General features: G+C 39.0%; 1 pseudogene; it reads right to left on the reverse strand.

The window, feature by feature from the left end:
- Positions 1–18,409, reverse strand: part of LOC137254131 (piggyBac transposable element-derived protein 3-like) — a 79,070-nt pseudogene that overhangs the window by 37,257 nt on the left and 23,404 nt on the right.

Here is an 18,409-nt window from a genome sequence, read left to right on the forward strand (position 1 = left end):
CGCGCTTCGATAAAAGTGTGCTCATGTGGGTTCTTTATGACAACGATGATTATGATATTAATCAATATAAAATCTTTGCGTAGCAATCATGCAACCGGAAGCCTATGAACTGTGAATCTGAAAACTCCTGTTCTAGAAAAGGTTTCAAAACTTAGCACGTCAGAGTGGTTAAAGCTGTTACGGAAAAGAGTTTACATGTCTTCTTGGAGCTCTCATAGAATAAGATATTGTTGTTGTTATACTAACTTCAACAAGAAGGTCCCTATGCTACTAGCCCCATTGCTACAGAATGATTTGTATGATCCCATCTTACCTTGCTTATCTATATACCAAAAAATGTTTCTATTACTAACTTAAAGGAAAGTAGAAAGAGATTGTTAGAGAAGAAGACTTTACATACATACGTTCATTCGACGATAAATTTAAGGTGCCCCTTCCTTAAGGAATATAAATAATATTTGATCGGATCATTACACTGCTCCTTAGGGATGGAGGCATGGATAAATGGTACCTTGAAGAACCTTGCTGGTGCTGTATGCCCCCCTCACACGTAGGACAGTATTTGTCTCCGCCTCAACACAAGCCTCATCACATAGTTGCGCTTTTTTATATGATCACCATATTAGTTGATGTCACAAGGCCAACCAGACTTCCTGACATGAGCTCATTGGCCCTGTTTATAGAGTCGTGCTTGCATGTGGGCGGTTTTACACTGCCAGACTGACATATTAGCTCTATAAAATATAGGCGGAGAGAAGTCTCTAGTCCAAAGTCCTCTAAGATGATATCTCCTGCCACTTTCCCGGCAAACTTAACGCCATCCCTACCCTGAGCAGTATGTGTGTTCTATTTTAGTTATGTCGTGTGTGAATTTTTACAGTAGAGCTCCTTGCAGACATCTTGCGAGATGCGCAATAGTCGGCTTCAGGGTTATTTTCCGTACCAACAAGTCAGGCAATGGTAAGTGCAGTAAGGATGAGTGCCCACACACGAGTGCAGAGAAGAGCACTGCCAGCGTACCACTTTTTGGAGAAAACATCCACAAGTCATCAAACGTTCTCTTAGAGAGATTTTCGTGGGTACAATTACTCACATATATTTTCTCATTAAATACTATGCCTCTCCTAAGAGGCAAATAAAATACACAAATGTTTCAAGGGGTTGTGCAGCGCAACCTTCAACTAGTTGCCAGCGCAATTTATAGCTTCTCCAACCCAATTGTCAACCTCACCTACCCGTGGCGAATCGTGTTTCATTAGCATTCGAGGCTCTAGCGACCCCAAGTTCCTCATGGAACTAGGAGGTGGGGGGCAGCATGACCTAAAAGGTTCAATTTGGTCATATTAAATCGTTCCCAAGATGGTTGGGGTTGTACCTTAATGGTGTTTGTCCAGCAACGAAACATCGATAACACTCCCCAAAATCTTCGGGGAGTATCTTTATAGCTCCAAAAACAATAACACTCTTCAGCCTCTCGGTTATATTAGCAGCAGCATATCACCATCACAGGCTGGTGCTGGCAGCTCTCTCCACTGCACCGTTTCTATACCTTGGCTTTGAGTTAACAAAAACACGGCCGCCTTCGACCCCTTGACTACGCCCATGCCTGTGCTTGTTACTACTGAATTGCAAAATTGATATTGCTTCACATTTCATCTTCCTTTTTTTGTTTTTATTTAGACTCTTTTTCATTGAAATTTTTGATATTTTTTCGTGACTTTTTTATTTACATGCTTCGTGTTTTCTTTTTCATTTTTATCACACGTTTTTCAACTTTACATATTTTTAGACCAATTATTTGTATGGTATCCATGTCACACATATCTTTTGTTGATTGAAATGTTTGGGATTTGCACTCCAACTTTTGCTGAGTGCTTTATTTTTATCCTCCATATTTGAAAAATCAATTAAGCGTTACCAAAAATCACAGTGTTGTCCACTTATCCTAACCTTTTTTTTGGGTGAGAACTGGGAATAAACAGCACACTCTGCTCTTTCCTTTTTTCTTAGCTACTAATCATCCTAAACAAATTTAAAAATTCAAGATACGAAGAGTATTTTCATTAAAAGCATAAAGATTGTGTCTAAGGAACTTTACCGACGTACGACAACGAGATGGTCTCCAGCTGGTTTCCGCCAACACCCAGTCAAGTGCCTGTTACTTTAGGTTCATGCATTTGTTTCGACAGCCAATATACGCGCTAACTGCTGTACCAGATTTATCGAGCATATCGTGTTTCCTATGGTTAGTGGAATAGGTTGCAGAGAGTTCAATAAACCTAATACTTCGACGAAGGAATATGATTTTAGTCAGACTGGCACTGAAACCTTTAGTAAGACCTATTGTGGATTTGATCCATTGACCACTTATTTTATTTATTGAATCTTTAGCTTTTTTATGGTGCCTACTCGGTCGCCGCTTACGTGTTTTATTTGGTAGATCACAAAAGGAAAGTGAAAAAGAAACGGAGGACAGATGAAAGGAAATATTAAACGTCAAAACCGAAGCAGAAAATAAAAAAGAGTGGCGTGTAATCAAACTGTTGCTATCGACGAGCTACTGGCGTGTTATCTTTTTCTTATCGACAATATATCGGTTTGGTGTGCATATGTAGCTGTGTTATCGACTGATAAAGAGGAATTATATCTTTGTTATTTATGTTTTATAAATTTGCTATCGATAAAAAGGGTTATCAATAGGGTAACGATTTTTTATCGACTATTTATCGGTTTAATATCAAAATGTTATCAATCTATTATCGAAACTTATTGGTAGGTTCGACAGTAGCTCGACATGTTAGCAAAAAGTTCTCTATTTGTTATCGAAAATTTATAAATAATTTATAGAAAAGTTATAGATATTTTATCATAGAGGTGACGATTTGCTATCGGTTTGTTGTCGGAGTGTAACCAGTTTACTATCGTAAATGTATCGATTTTGTATTGAAAATTTATCGATTCGTTTTTGAAAGATTATGGATTTTATATCGAACATTTATAGATATCTAATCGTAGTGATACTTATATGTTATGGGTGTGTCATCAATGTTTTATCGACGAGTGATTGGGTTTTAATGATGCAAATACCGATAAAGTCTAAAAAATGGATAACAATTCTGCAACCCGTCGACAACAAGTCGGTGAGAAACCATTAAGAAGCTGATGACTATTAGAAAACTCGACCTCAATAGTTTCCTATCGGTAATTAGCCGATGATTAAGCAATAACTTGTTGGCATCGGTTGCTACCGATAAGAGCTCATGAAGCTTCACTCACCAGTACAGGAATGTTCATGCTGAGCCGTGCGGCCGAAACACTCGCATTGCTGCTAAGGAGACCATAAGTTCTACGGTATAAACATAGTTTTTAAATTATGAAGAAAACATTTGATGGGGCTAGGACAAGCATAGGTAACTGCCTCTCTGACTACTGTAGTGCATTTCAGATTGCATATTAGCAATCATTTGGTGTTTTCCCCTTCAATAGGAAATAAATAATTGAACATTTTTGAGACAGCAATAAATTCCTTGAGCTCGTGCTCCGCTCTACTTGATGAAAGTTTATACAGATAATTTTAGTGCATCTTTTATGGCCGAGTTGGCCATTGATACTTTCTTTAATAATCTACTTGAATATACTTGAATTCACAACTCATGTTTCTAATGGATTTAGAGAAAATCTTCACACCGATGTTATATACACTGATTTCAGTAAAGCATTTGATAAAGTTTCCCACTCATTGCTTATCCACAAGCTTGATCGACTTGGCTTCCAACCTGGTCTCACCCAGTGGATCTCTTCGTATCTCTGCGGTAGAACGCAAAAAGTAATTTTTAAAAATACTCTTTCAAATGTTATTAATGTTCCCTCTGGCGTCCAACAGGGTAGTCATCTCGGTCCAATTCTGTTCTTGCTATTTATTAATGATATCTGTACCACAATAAAATATTCCAAAATTTTAATGTATGCTGATGATGTAAAACTTTTTAGGTCCTATGCGTCTTTTGTTGAACGTCTCTTGCTTCAAGCGGATTTAAACTGCTTAGTTGCTTGGTGCAACACAAACTCAATGCCGCTGAATCTTAATAAATGTAAATTCATGTGCCTCTCTCGAAGATCTTTGCCAGCAGCCTCTTACGTAATTAGTAATTTTTGTCTTGCATCAGTAAATTATTTTGTTCACTTAGGAGTCAACATGGATGCTAAACTTAGTTTCAACCTTCATATTATGACTACTGTCAATAAGGCTAGAGGTGTTCTATCATTCGTGAAACGATGGTCTGAAGAATTTAGTGACCCTTATGTAACTAAAGCCCTTTTTACCACATTAGTTAGACCGATACTAGAACACGGATCAATAGTCTTGAATCCCCGATATCAAGTTCATGCAGATAGACTAGAGTCAATACAGAAGCAATTTTTACTTTTTTCTTTAAGGAATTTTCATTGGGACTCTGGGTATAATATTCCACCTTATACTAGTCGGTTAAAGCTTATCAATCTTCCAACTCTCGCAATTCGAATAGAAATGCTAGGCGTATTATTCATGGCTAAACTACTGAATGGACTGATTTCTAGCCCCTTTCTTTTGAACGAAGTATGTCCCATCACGAGCGTCAAGACATTACAAACCTCTTCTTTTGAGGCAGTGCAGAACTAATTTTGAATTAAATGAACCTTTTCGGTGTTTGTGTCATGATTTTAACTCTCATTCGAACTCGTTTGATATAACAGATTCACTTTTTACTATAAAGAAAACTGTCCTATCCTGTCTTAACTCGTAACAAAATAATAAAAAAATAAATAAATCTTTTGTAACGAAGCTTTTTCCGTCCCGGCGCTTCTTCAATAGGTGCTAGGGGTATACTCGCCGTGTCCAAGGTTCGCTTACAATAGATTTGTAAGTTTGGGACACCGTGCAAATCGTTTTCATATAAATTCACTTTATTTCTCTAATTCTATATATGTATGTACACTATAATTAAAATGAAAAAATTTTACGTAATCAAAAGAAGAAATATTTGTTGTTTTCGTTTCACTGTATGCTTGCTCTATACTGCGTGGTGGGCCAACGGTACTCGTGTCCCGTTATGACGCCTCGATGGTCGTTGCTTGTTTGTGTGTAAATGTATTTTGTGACGCCCTGCGTCGGCGTGCGTGTCCCGTTAGGAACGTCCCGTTAGGACGCCCGGCTGGTCGTTGCCTGAGTGCGTGTAAAACGTGTTTCGGTGACGCCTTGCGTTGGCGTGTATGTACGCAACCCTAGTGTGGTTAACGTCGTGTATTTGCGTGACTCTGCTGTGGGCACCGTAGTATGTGTGCGTAGTGCTGTTGTGGCCAGCGTGGTGCGGTGACCAACGTAATGTGCTTGCGTAGCGCTGTTGTGGTCCGCGTCGTATGTTGGCGCTTGCGGTCAGCGTAGTGGGTTGGCGCAATGCTGTGGCCAACGTCGTATGTTTGCGTAGTGATGCGGTCCACGTAATATGTTAGCGTGGTGCGGTCGCGGTCAGCGTAGTGGCTGGCGTAATGCTGTGGCCGACGTAGTGTGTGTGCGATTGTGGCCGGGGTAGTGGATTGGCGTAATGCTATGGCCAACGTAGTATGTTTGCGATTGTGACCAGCGTGGTGGTTTGGCTGGCGAATGTCACCTGCTCGCGGGGCGCGTCACTGTGGTGGTGCCGTAGCTCACGAGGTCTCAAGCGGTGTTTGGTGGTATAACCGACACATTCACCACTTGAGGCCACGACTCACTCCTGTGAAGCGACCTGTCCGCATGGTAGAACTGACAACTTCAAGGGACGCTCCACAAGTAGCTCTGGTCACGACCACAGCTCCGTGCTTCGGCACGAGGGTAACTCTGGTACAGTTGACGTAGTAGGTTTGCGTAACTTTGCTGTGTCAACGCAGTATATATAGAAATCAAAACAATTTTGATTTTTTCCGTAAGAACGTGTCAGCTGATCGCTCTCTCACTAGACAGAGTTGCCCAGTAAACTTTTGTGCGCTAATTTTTGACCGTTTGCAGTCTTATACAAAAACACCTAATTAAAGTTTGAAAAATTGTGAAAATAATCCGAAATAATTATGTAAAAGTGCAGACTAGAAATATGTAATCTATTTATATATAATTAATATTAATTCTAGCCTTTTACAACATCAAAAATTAAATTGGAAAAAGTTGATGTTTCCATAAACATGCATGCAAAATGGTCAATGGCAACAGTGCTTATCTGTAAACAATACACACACAAATATGTTATGTACATGTACACAGACGCACACAATGATTCCTACGGGCTTGAGAGTTCGGTCAAACGTGCTTCGTACGACAAACGGCCGTACGTACGGCACACGTCGGTGAGTAATTGCCGCATTACTCCTGTGAAACGGCCTGTCCGCATGTTAGAACCGACAACTTCAAGGGACGCTCCACAAGTAGCTCTGGTCACGGTCACAGCTCCGTGCTAACTAACTTCTGTCCTGCTGTGTTGCTCCTTTTATTGCTTTGTTTGATATTGCTGGCTCGAATGGTTGCGTTGCCATGGTTGCTGTTCGATGTTGCGAACGCTCGTTGCGTTGCTGAGATTTGTTAGTTTGTTGTGTTGGCATTAAAGTGTTGTGCTTGCCCGTTGTGTTGCTGAAGCGGCAATTACCCACCGACGTGTGCCGTACGTACGGACGTTGGTCGTACGAAACACGTTTGACCGAACCCTCAAGCCCGTACGAATCAATGTGTGCGTCTGTGTACATGTACATAACATATTTGTGTGTGTATTGTTTACAGATAAGCACTGTTGCCATTGCCTATTTTGCATGCATGCTTATGGAAACATCAACTTTTTCCTATTTAATTTTTGATGTTGTAAAAGGCTGGAATTAATATTAAATAAATATAAATATATTACATATTTATAATCTGCACTTTTACATAATTATTTCGAATTATTTTCACAATTTTTCAAACTTTAATTAGGGGTTTTTGCATAAAACTGATAACGGTCAAAAATTAGCGCACAAAAGGTTACTAGGCAACTCTGTCTAGTGAGAGAGCGATCAGCTGACACGTTCTTACGGAAAAAATCAAAACTGTTTTGATTTCTACGTTCCGGGCTACGTACGTACGGGCGTTGCACGTCGGTGAGTTTTCGTTTACATTGCACACTCATAAGATAGGTCGTGTCAGCTGACACGTTTTTGGTACGTACGTTCGTGAGTAACTGCCGCATGAGACTTGTTGGTTGGTCTGCTGCTGTAGCCTTTTGTGACTGGCTGTTGTGTCAATGCTGTATTAAACTTGTTGGTTGGTCTGTTGCTATAGCCTTTTGTGACTGGCTGTTGTGTTAGTGTTGTATCGAATATGATGTATGCTGTATTGAACTTGTTGGTTGGTCTGTTGCTATAGCCTTTTGTGACTGGCTGTTGTGTTAGTGCTGTATCGAATATGATGTGGGGTCGTTTTGTGTGGGTCAAATTAATGGTGTTATATTTGGTCCTCGCACTTTATATAAAATGTTCACTTATTTAACTATGTAGTATATGTATTATTTCCAACTGTTATGTATAATACTCAGCTGATGATATTTATTCTGTAGCTGAGCAGTTTTAGATCTCAACGCTTAACAAAGCTCCGCCTATCAACAACTCGGCAAAAAGAAAATCCATGCGTCATGCGGATGCGCCCCTTGTGTCGGTTGGGCGGGCTTTGGAGGGTATTTATCCGTTGGGTTCATTATGATTATTATTATTAATTCAATGAAACTTCAGGTTTTAAGTGGCTCCTTCCCGGGTGCCACTGAAGTTAAACTTTTTCATAGCGAAACATGTGCTACCCAATCAAATTCACGTTATTGCCCATATATCGTAGGTTTCGAGCTGACTCTTTGATTCTTTCATTTATTGGATGGACATTCAGGTTTTAAGTGGTCTCTGCTCCGGCGCCAGTTAAGTTATACTTTATAAGTTAGATCACACTTCAAACTCGCTCTAAAGCAATAAAGCAGGTACCCAATCTAATCATATATGTTATTCCTAATTGCTGTTTTTATGTGCAGGTGCCTTTTTCGCTCTAATTTGGAATGCAAATCTATAAATAAAGGGCTATTAGCGAGCTCGTAGTGCTTTTGTTTAGCTTTGTTTTATTAAAATAATTTGTTAAAAATAAACGATTGTGAGCGAGCACACAAAGAAATCTATTTGTACTATGGCACTATTGTGAATATTTGCACTGCATTACCGGTAGTTGCTATTATTCGCCAGATGGCAGAGCAAGCTGAAATTTTTAATTGATAGAGAGAACAGCTGATTTCGGTTGATATTTGAGTAGATACTTTTATATTTGTTGCGCAAGATGCGCACGAGTCCGGCTCATTACAATTATTGCTTTTAACTCTTGCCTAGAATGAAGGCTTGATTTAATTAAAGCCCGCTCAGTAGATATTTGCAGACACTTTCTTCAAGTTGTGTTGTAATAAATACGTTCGCTGATAGCTAAAACCAATGAGACTCATCCACAATTATGAGATAATGACTAGGGCCATTTATTTACTCTTCATAATCGCATATACAAATTACAATGGAAATCGCACTTAAAGCAGACATGTTTGTTGGAATTTTATCAATTAATACAAAACAATGCAATGACTACATTGAATGTATTTTCTAATATTTTTTTTTACGTAGCAGTAATTTCTCTAGTTGTCAACTAGAACAATAAATACTACAAAATTAAAAAAAAAAAAAAATTGGTAAAAAGTAACGCTAAATGTATTGCCTGTGAATACCCTGTAGGGAGTTCAACTAACTATTTTTAAACTAAACATAAGCTAACTACCATTAAACTAAGTGTGATTTTAACTGGTGTGCTTTACCTCAATTTGACCCCCAGCGGGTTAGGGGGTCAGAATATACCCGCGGTAGGTATGCCTGTCGTAAGAGGCGACTAAAATACCAGATTCAAGGGGCTGTATAGCGCAACCCTTCAGGTTGCCAGCGCAATATATAGCTTCTCCAAACCCAATTGTCAACCTCACCTATCCGCGGCGAATCCTGTTTCACTAACAGACGAGGCTCTGGCGACCCCAAGCTCCTCATGGTACATGGGGGTGGGGAGGGAGGGAATGACCTGAAGGTTTAATTTGGCCACATAAATCGATCGCGAGATGGTCGGGCTAGCACCTTTATGGTGATGTGGTACCGGAGCGTACCGAATCGGTATCCGGCAAAGGACTATCACATCGATAACACTCCCCAAAGCCTTCGGGGAGCAACCTTATCGCTACAACAACAACAACAACCTCAATTTGATAAATATTACATTTAACTTTTATTCTTGGTAGAAACAAAGAAATATCGAAATATAGAAACAAAGATATATCGAAATCGATAAAAATTGATTATTTATAATGTATGTGATGAGTGTTCTTCAGCAAGCTAATATTCGACATAGACCATCTAATAAACACAAAAACAGTTCAGAAAAATAAAACTGAAACGTTAAAACCAAATGTGCTTTGAAAATAGATAAAATCATGGAGAAGGCAAAATTATCAACAGAATAATCAGCCGAGTTCGATGACAAAATAAAATACAGTTATTTCAGTATATACATCACAAATTCGTTAGAGGGTAGGTAGACACAAAAAACTATTTCCATTTTTAAATTCTTAGCCATTCTCTATTCAACTAACAGCAAAGAGACAAATGCTTCTAAGACCCGGTTTTTTCAATTGTCAATTAAACTACGCTTAACTCTGTTCAGCAGTTTTTCAGTCTACTTTAACTGAAGTTTAAGCTGAGCTTAAGCGACCGATTTTGCGGGGTTAAACTCTAGTTAACCTATCAGCTATTTTCGGTCGTTCGCAATAGCGTCCAATATACCCAACAAACATTTGGGTTTAAATACCATTGGAGCTCATGTTGATAACTAGACATACTTCTAAAATCTCAAGTAGCGTACTTAGCAAAAGAGGGATTTTTTTACAAAACAAAAACTGCTATTATAAAAAAAAAAATTAATTCCCAACTGGTGGTTCTCTAACTGGACTCGAAAGTAAGATTCCATACCACAGTATTTTCACGAAAATAAAATAAAATATATATAATTTATTTTTGATTAATTAAGCTTCATTACTGCTATCAACCAGGTGTTTATTTCTCACAATAAATAGCTGTTGGTTTTGATGGTAACAACTAGAGAGATTTTTTCAAATCCACCTCAACTCGGGTAGTATCGATGGGACTCACATTCGCATTATTTCACTTATTTTGGCTGCTCGTCCAATATCGGGATGTCGCTCCAAACGGTCAAAAATTTTTTAAATGTAATCTTTGGTTGAAAACTTGTTTTTTTCACTTTCCATTTTTTTTAAAATTATTTTCCGGGAACGTTTTACAAGAAGGTGCCCCATCTGAAGGTGGTATCAAAAGACACGTTTCGAGATCCGTTTTTAGAATCCGTCTTTTTGGGGAAATATCGTTTCCCACTATAAGACACAAGTTTGGCATTTGAGCCACACTTTAGATTTCATTAGAAACAAGTTAGATTACCACAATTAAGGGATGTGACCAACATTTTCAACTGGGAGGTGACAGATATTAACTGGAGAAATGTGTTGAATATTCATTTGAGAATTGTACATTTCTCAAAATCTCTCAAAAGTCGGAAAATAATTTAAGATCGACGTCTTATGGAAGGTTTCGACGTTGGAGATTCGAGAGCCATAAATTTTACAAAATTTCTAAAAGGTTGGATAGTGATTGGAGAATGAAGTTGGATATCAACTCGATAACTATCTGTTTTAAGAATAATTATATAAGGATGTTGGATATCACCTCCAGAACTAGATATATTTCGATGGAGAATTTTTTTTTCATGTTTGTTGGGTAAAAAAAATCCAACTGTTGCCGTATATACAAATTATCTAGATAATGAAAAACGAATGTTGCCGCACAAAAAAACCTACCCCAAAAGGCGGCCTGAAACTTTGACTGAAAAACTCCTCAGTAGTTTAAGTGGAGTTTAAATTTGACTAGACTTTAAGCAAACTTAGTTTAAACTTAGGTTAACCAACTACTGAAAAACCGGGCCTTAATATCTGCCGCTTTTGCCGCACACAGACATACCCACACATACAAATATAAATTACATATCCTGTGATTGTGCCTGCAAGTATGTAAATGTAATTTTTATCTCATTTGAAACACACATACGCACACACAATAAACTATACAAACTCATTTCAGCAACACAGGTTCAATTATTAGTATTTTTTCTACTCCTTTTTTTAAGTTCTGCATTTTTTTGCAAACTTTTTATTTGCAGCTTATTTCCCAGTTTGAGTAGAAAACGAATAAAGCGACCAAAATACGGCGCCGGTGACAGCTCATATAGGAAGCTCACACAAACGCCTGCGGGTTTGTAAGAATGAGGTGATGGCCTTTGTAAGCCTGAGCAGCTGAGTTGGCTGGCTTGATACTTTAGTTGGCTGTTTGGTGTGGACAAATAACACAAAATGTACAAACAGCTAAATGACATGAGTGCTTATCTACAATGCAAAACTTTTTTGCACTCAACTTTGTATGTGATTTTTTTTTTTTTTTTGTGCTTTTTATAAAATCAGTAACTTTCTTTTTTTGTGAAAAAGGATTTATTGTACAGTAAAACAACTGAAATGTAGTAAAAGTTGATGGATGCATAGAAAACCGCAGGAATTGTGTAAAAAAACACACACAAATAGTATTTTACATGTTAATGATATAAGTAAAGGGTGGCTCGAAATAGAAACGTTTATACAGAGAGCGATAGAGTATGATTTTTTCCGACTCTTCTTTGTGGTCTATATTGTCGTGCTTTATACATCTCCGCTATGCCTTCTTTTTCTTCTTCCTCTTTTTTCGGATTTTGCTTCTGCTTATGGTTTTTTTTATATCTCTCCTTCTTGTTATTCTATGTAAAATATGAAGTCGAACCACGTCCTTTCCCGGTACCCAAATTTAAGAAACGACTTGCTAAGTCAATTGCTTATACTCTGCAATGCCTAGTGTGGCTTGATGTCGTCGCTATTAAGCCCGTGAACCCGAAGAGTTAATTAGCTATCCGATAGTTTATTTGCTTCTCACCAGCACCCTAAGATCGTGTTATATTATAAGGTAAGTATATTAAGGCCACAGTGCTCTAGAGAATTTTCAGAACTGTAAAATTTTCCATATATTATTAGCCTCATTCACTCATTGCTGAGAGATACGCTTCGTAAGAAACCCTTTCTTCCTGTATTCCCTCTGGCTCTGGTTTCCAAATTTAAGTTATGCCATGTCGACTCCTTAGGGCGAAAGCTCAGTATCTTGTATGCCAGAAGAGGCTTATTATTACCGATCCGAGACTCACCAGGCTATCGGAGAATATGGCTGCCTTTTACCAGTACAATCCGTTGACCGAATTATCAACTACACCTCCTAACGCATTCATGCCTTGGTTTTGATAGCAGACCCCACTTCTTTCTTAACGTTTTTTCGCAGGCATAAGGAGCTGCGTACGCCCGTTTCGAACTATGTCATTTGTTAAAGCTAAGATACTTAATTTGAAGGTAGTTATATTCGTCATAATGGTGAAAAGCACTAGATATGTCTTTAACCGACTCACACTGGTACCTGACGTTTCAGCCTATTCTCAGCAGCCTAGTGCACGCCGGTAGATCTATTTGACCAAGTTGGGACACAGGAAGGTAATACCACGTGGTGTACATTTGCAGCTACTTCAACCAAATTTTTGTTGAGAAGAAAATTAGTGATATCAATGAGATAGAGGTAGGTTGACAAGATACAAGATTATTATGACTCTGGAATGCATAACTTACCCTATCAAGTTTAAAATAGAGTATTTATTGCCAACACCTAAACGAAAAACTTTAGTAGTTTTCTCCATTGAAACTCCTTTCCTGTCCACAAAAATGCAACCAGGGTAAATCCTATGATTGCAAAAAATATCTTGCGACCATGCGCGAGTAGTGGAGTTTAGCAACGTCTCATGGTCGCAAAAGTTGGAAATATAGAGCCTATGGCAAACAAGGGCATGTAGTTTTCTTTTATTAAATTTTATAAAAACCAAAGATTTATGACTAATGCATCTAAGCTAGTTTGGCTTTTCATGACGCCTTTTTTAATGAAGGTCACTCTTAACAAATGGACGACCAGCTAGCACTGATTTAACTAGTAAGCTCCGAAGGGAGTGTTAGGTTAGGTTAGGTTGAACTGGCTGGGCGTAAGGACTATTTGAAAGAGTTGGTGATGGAATCAATCAAGATCAAACCAGCACTATCAGCGAGAGCGTGTAGCTGTCATTATATAACCATGTAAAATTCGTCAACCCTTTGTCTCTCGTTTTCACTTTACCTCTATATATCTGTCTCGCTCTCTCTCCCTTTCGTATAGTGCAAATACAAAAGCACAAGTTATTGGCTCGTGAGCTTGAAATTGTCATATGGCACCACTATAGTCGAATAAGGCTTAAAAATATTCCTTTGCCCCGAAATGTAGCATTGATTAACATGTTGCTATTGAAACACCCTTTTTATGCATAGTAAATACACTGGACATGAGTGCTGAAGGCAACGTTGAAAATTTAGATGAATGATTGCATGGCTAGTTGAATAGGTGATGGCTTAATCCACACAAACACACACACACACACATGCTCACTAAAATTCTTATGCATAGTCATAATGTGCAATCTGTTTTGTGTGCAGTTGGTCAGTTATACTGTATAAAGCAGACAGTGAGTGGTTGGCCATAAAAATATCAATCCCCCATCCCTATACTCTTTCACAGCAGCTTCTACCCACACACTTAGCATTGTTTTTATTTTCTAGGTTCTGCTGACGTACATTGATGACATGGGTTGATATATGTTTGAATATCTAAGTAAGTATGTCGTGCACTGAAAGAAAAAGACTGGTAAAATCAACCGAAATACGGGTCAATTCAACCGAAATTCCTGTCAATTTTTATCCATCGCAACAAGATGTTGAATCAACTGCGCACAAATCGTTGATTCGTAATTGACCGTTTTAGTAGTGAAATGAACAAAAAAAGTTGTTGCGACAGCTTTGTAAGAAAGTACCTATGTTGCGGCATTTGCAAGGCAGATGATTTTCACTGAGATCTTTTCATGGCAGAAATACACTCGTAGTGCGTGCCGAACAGTGCCGAAGGGCGACCCCGCTTAGGAAAATTTTCTTCTAATTAAAAAACCTTATTTCTAAAATTTTTATGTTGCTTTGCCCGGGGTGTGAACCCAGGATCTTCGCTGTGGTAGGCGGAGCACGCTATCATCGCACCACGGCGGCCGCCATATACATACGTAAATATGTGCATACATATAGTACACATCATACATAAGTACAAAGTAGAGAGCGCAGTGAGCGTAAAATTCTCTTTGAAATTTGATCATGTATTGACTGTTGATCGCTGTTGAAATGACCAGTGAGATCAGTTGTGTTAACAAAAAAATCAGTTAGATTGATTAGGAATCTGTCAATTTTACAAAATTTTGTTAACTTAAGAGCGACAATTTCTCTTCTGTTGAAATTACGAAACTAATTTGTTCGCTTGACAAAGAACTCGGTCGAATTAACCATAATTCGATCAATTTCACCGAATCTCCGTTAAGTCAAGAACAACAGAACCGATTTGTTGATTTTACTAGCACCATTTCTTTCAGTGTGAGGATATTCTTGTAGTTGATGATCGGTTGTTGATGATTATGGTTTTTTACTTAGCATTCTTGTTGTCTTCTATCACGCCCCCTCTACTATCGACATTTATCATATGCTGTTTTGTATTTGTCATCAAACAAACAAAGTGTTCTTTAACATTGTCATGTAGTGTGAGGTAATAGTTAATGTAATACTGTAACACTATAAAGGTGTATATGAAACGTGGTTCCTACAGGGTCAGCTTATAAAGTGTTAGTTGTTGCTATCTCTGTTGTATATAGGCGCGTTTTGTGTGCGTAACTCAATTAACTACTAAATTTAAGCACACACAAACAGCCATTCAGTTGATGTTGACACAGCTTTTATAATGAGAGATTAAAGCAAGCTTGTTGTGTTTGGAAACACGTGCGTTGTTTTTTAAGTTTGGAAAATTATGCCTTTGGAGCTATGTATGTTTCTACATAGCGTTAGATTTTTGTCTTGTGTGACCAAACGTCAATCGCAAGAAACTGCATGATTCTTTTTCAGCTGGGTTTTTTGGCTTTCCATAACATACTTTGGAAACCTTTTTTGCTTGAACGATTTATGATACTTAATAATTAGTATCTAGCGTAACCGACAGACCTTTTCCTTTCCGAAAGTGGGTTGCCTACATTTAAAAAGTCAACTTCGCATTCTTTCTTACACTCTATCCAATTCTTTCCTATTTTATCTTCCATTTCTCCTCCTTATACTTACTTATCTTCCTCCCATTTCCAAAGCCATTCTCACTCCCACCCACTTCACTCCCACCGCTACTTCGAATCACACTCTCACTTTCATTCCTACTACTACTCCCACTTTCAGTCCCACTCACTCCCACTCCCACTCTAAGTCTCACTCCCACTTCAAATCGCAATCCCTATACCACTCCCACTCTCACTCCCGTTTCTGATTCCTACTCCAACTCCAACTCTCACTTCCACTCCTTGATTGCTAAACTGTCCATTAAACATCATACAGTTCTGGAGTCTCTCGAAAAAGGTTCTTGAATAACCTTCATTGTACATAGTGACCTGTACAGTCGCACGGTATGTGCTCCGCTTTTTCCACTTCCTCTAAAAGTTTGCAGCGTGACGCATAAACCCCAATTTTCCAATGCCCGCTGTGAACTACTACTGATTGTATATAACCTTTCCATTCATCTTAAGAAAGTATGATAATTGGGTTTCGTTGGCGTATGCTTTTGGAAACATGACAGAGGTTGGAACCCCTTCCAACCGCAGTTGCAAGGACATCCTATGTTCCTGCGTGATCAAGAGTCGATCAACACTCATCAACCGTCTCGTTTTCCTGCATGCTACGATGATTTGGCAACCAAATCAAAGATATGCTAGATTTATAGGGCCCTATTTGACCAAACAGATTTCATGTTATCGTCGCATGCCCGAGAACCCGAAGAACGCCTGGCTACTCTATAACCGGTGACATTCGTTATCAGTAATGTTTTGCAAGCCTCCGGGAGAATAGAGAGAATAATACGAAATAGTAGATTGAAGACAGCCAGTGAACAAAGACAGATTAGCATCAACAGCAGAAAGGCGGAGAAATCACCAGTACTAGTGCCGTAATGATGATTGAATAGCGTTGACGAGATGTTGACAGAGTGGATGTTGGATTGTTTACCACAATGACTGGGGACACTTTTGTTAGTATGTTGGCTTCTAAAAGCGAATCGACAGGTCCTTGTTCTGATGAACCAGTCCATGATTAAAGCCAAACCTGGTGTGTGGCTAGTTGTACGGGTAGTGAAACCTACTTTTATTAACTAAGCCAGTGGGGGATAAATAGCTTTAAAAACATCGTTTCCATAGCTATCTTAAAGTGAAAATTTCCTCATGCTGTGACATGGAACAACCTCTTCCACTGCGCTCGTAAGAAGAAGACGCTTAATAGCTACAGAAGCATGCACTTCTACCAGCTTACGAAAGAAACCAAGCCGTGTTGTATTGTCTTTCCTCTAGACACTATCGTTTTCATGTTTCAACGATACAAATTATGTTACGGGATCATGGTTGCATTGTGTTAGCCGTAAAGTGAGAATATATGCGCCCAAGCGACACAGAGACTACCCTTTCCTCGCACAAATCGGCCTGCAGCCTAGAGCTGAGGGGAAAACGCCATGGTATCAAGGTGGGCAGCGGGTCCTCCTCCACATTACCAAACCACGGCATTATCGTCTTCTCAAAGTGAAGGATGGCTCGTGCTTTGAAAATTACTCAGCTAACTGGTACCAGGCGCCTTTGTCGGCCTTAAAGGCATCACCTCCCATTCCTTTTTCCGTGACAGGGGTTTAACTTCTTGTAATTAGTACATATCTCGATCCAATGTAAGGTTCAGCTGAATATTCTTTCGGGCAAGACGTTGACTTACCGATGCAGTTCCAATGCCAATTCCAACGAAAGTTCTTCGTCTCCAACAACTTGAGTGACCAAAAGCTCTCACAAATATGGATATTCTTAGTAAAATTCACTCATACTATTTCATATTAAACTTTATCCGTTACAATCAAGCCAAACTCAAACAAAATAGGTTAAGTGCATACCTGCGGGTGTTATCGAGTACACCTAAAGGGTTGTGTGATTGGCAAAGTGCAACTTATGCAAGTAAAACGTATATACAGCTAACGGCAGATATTGACACTTGGCTAAAGGTGTGTAGGTATGTGTGTTTTTGTGTATGTGCGCGTACTCGAAATGTGGCACGCTGAATGCGAGTTCAGTTTTGGGTTATTTCAATGCATTTTGTGAAAACAATGTCCGGTGCCGACAAAAATCTCCAAACACTCAACTTAACAAACTATTGAACACCACTCGAATACTAAGGGCATATGTAGTGGATTCAGGCAGGGTTGTATATGTAATGTAGGTGTAATGGTATGCCCAATGGGGCAATATTTGAATTGTGTTCGTTGTATGAGATCCTCCAAAGAAGTTTCGGTTATTTTTATAGCTTTGGTGAGATTCGAACTTATCGGGACCCGCCTATGGAAGAAGAGGAAGAGTGCGGCCCCCACTCCGCTGGAAGGACCAAGTGGAAAACGATTTAAACTCCGTTGGTGTGAAATTGCTTCTCCGTACTCGACATCGACAATGCGGGAAGGCAATCAAGCAAATGCTTACATTTTAACCCAAAACTCATATCCGATATTATTAAAAATGGGAGTGACGTGCAAAAATGCTTTTCCGTCTTAACTTTCACAAGGATAGGAGGGCTGTAAAGCCAGAAGTGATGCTGCCAACCCAACGCCTAGTACTTTTTCTAAGCAAAGGCCGTACAAATACACTAGGGATGTTCAACAGTTTCATTTTTCTAACGGCGTCTAGACCTACACTTATTCTTCTAACAAAGTTCTTATAACTGATCCCATACAAAGCCGGGCAGAAGCCCAGAAAATAATCCACCATCTAAATCTCCTTACACTGTTGACTCAAAGTTATAATACCTGATCCTTTTTAAGGCAGAAGGGGCAATAAAGTCTACAGCTTCGTTTTTGATTCAGCGCAGTGAGGCCTGAAGTTACACCATGGCTAATACTTGTTCGCACTGAATACGGCTTGGGCCCTTAGCGACATTCCTCAATCTTTCAAAGGCCAAACAGATGACCAGATAACCTACTGTCGCATCCTCTTCAAGGCTGGTAAGGTTGTAAAGCCCAAAAT

Source organism: Eurosta solidaginis, chromosome 5, assembly GCF_040869045.1.
Source record: "Eurosta solidaginis isolate ZX-2024a chromosome 5, ASM4086904v1, whole genome shotgun sequence".
NCBI classification, from domain to species: Eukaryota; Metazoa; Arthropoda; class Insecta; order Diptera; family Tephritidae; genus Eurosta; species Eurosta solidaginis.